We start from the raw sequence: 2,338 nt of genomic DNA on the forward strand, positions 1-2,338 counted from the left end.
ACGAGTGGGAAAACATAAGAAAAGGAGAATATTCTTACCAAAAGAACTACATCAAGCCGCTATTCAATATTTCCACAACAGCTTACTTGCTGCTCACGAAGGCATATTAAAACCATACAAGCACCTAGCCAGACGTTTTTATTGGAGGAATATGTATCGCGACGTGGTAGACTATGTAATGTCTTGCGAAATCTGTCAAAAGCATAAATCATCACCATTACAACGACGTCCAATAATGGAATCACACAACCCCAAATACGTATACGAAACCCTTCATATGGATATCTTAGGTCCTTTACCGTTAACCCGAAATCGCGTGAGATTCGTATTAGTAATCATGGATTCCTATAGTAGATTCATGAAAACAGTCGCAATAAAAACATGCACTGCTTCATCTATATGTGAAGAGTTGGAAAAATTTTTTTTAAAATTTTCTTCACCAACGTATCTCATATCCGATAACGCATCCTACTTTAAAGCAAAACTATATCATCGATTTTGTTACAAATGGGGCGTAAAACCTAGATATCTATCAGCATACAACCCAGGTCCGAACAAATCAGAAGCTATGAATAAGATCTTGATAGCCAACCTAAGTACACTTTTAGGGGCGGCTGCGGCCAACCACAACACTTGGGACGAATTTCTGGGATATGCTACGTTTGCATACAATAACCCATATAGTACTTCTACAAATACGACTCCTGCCTCCATATTTCTAGGTCGGAATCTAACAATGCCCTTGGATCACCTATGGGACATCCACACTATATTACCTAAGAACTCCAAACCCCCTAAGTCCATCATCGATCAGTTCTTGGAAAAATCCTTAAAAAGACGTAGGGACTATTTTAATAAAACAAGGCGTAAACATGGGTATAAAGTAAACGACTGGGTATTACTAAGAAGTCACCAAATAGCCAAACATGGTATCTCCAACAAAAAATTTTTACCTAAGTATGAAGGACCATTCAAAATTATAAATTTTAAAACCGCAAATACGGTGATTTTGAAAAATCTAAAAAATGGCAAATGGTGGAAATGCCATGTACAATATTTAAGACCTTTCTAAAAAAAAAAGAAAAGAATACGTACCAATCCCGAACGTTAACATCCTATCCTCCCAGCTACCTTCTCCCCCGCAGGACCATTTGTTTGGACCCCATACGGGGCCCACACAGATTGATTCTTCGGTAAAGTAGTGGCCAGTATCCCATCACCATGTGGGGATGTAACAACCCCAATCCTTCCTGGAAGAAGGGTGGAAATATGTTATGTTACATAACATCTATTACAAAATAAAGATTTAAAATCTTACTTGCGCATGGGCGAATAACAAACGAAGGCGACCTGGGCGGATAGATCAATCAAAAAATCCTCTTTGGTTATCGTATTTCGTCGATTTAACATCCAATCGATATCATATATTACATCCTAAAATAAATTAATTGTTAAATTTAACATGTCTACAAACCAGTAAATTGTATTTGATTTTTTTTATGGTCAAATTGGTCACGATAATTGTACTTTCGAAATTTAATACGAAACTAATGTAATCTCAACAAAATTGTATATAAAGATCAATAAAGAAAATAATATTCAAATCAAATTGTTATATTTAATTGAAATTTTGGAACACGTGGGTGAGCCGTTTTAGCTGATCTATGATAGAATAATTTGGAATTGCAAAATTCAATTGGCAGTTATCTGAAGGATAAATATCCCCAACATTGGAGATCAAAGGTAATTCTATAATAATTCTACTAGTTTCAAAATTAAATTAAGGATTTTCTTACCTCGGTATAAATCGTTGGAAATTTGTAATGAAATTTAATAGCTGCTGTTAATTCTTCGCACGCAATACTCGCCATTTTTAATACCAAATGAAATTGGTCTAAATCGCGATACCAACTTCGAAGAGAGAAAATTGTGTTTTATAAATTCGAAATTCTATTCTTACAAGTGTTAAGTTTGCATAAATGTTGTGATCACTTATAAATGGGCCAAGGATAAATAGGATCGAAATTCCACAATAAACATCAAATTATTTTATATTTAATTTATCCTTAAATTAAAACATCTATCAAATAGTGAGATGATCCACGAACCCGACGACATCTATATGCACGGCCAATAAATTAGTTGAATAAAATCAATTATGGATCATAATGACGCTGTTGTAAGATCGTTTTACTTAGTCAAGAAACAAACCATATATTGACAAATTATTTCCGATCTATTCCAAAAGGGAATTTATCACATTACTTATGATAGTTCAAACTATACTTAAATAGCGACATCTTGTGACACAACAATATTAATTGAATTCGTCATAGAT

The sequence above is a fragment of the Chrysoperla carnea genome, chromosome X, assembly GCF_905475395.1.
Source record: "Chrysoperla carnea chromosome X, inChrCarn1.1, whole genome shotgun sequence".
In the NCBI taxonomy this organism is placed as follows: Eukaryota; Metazoa; Arthropoda; class Insecta; order Neuroptera; family Chrysopidae; genus Chrysoperla; species Chrysoperla carnea.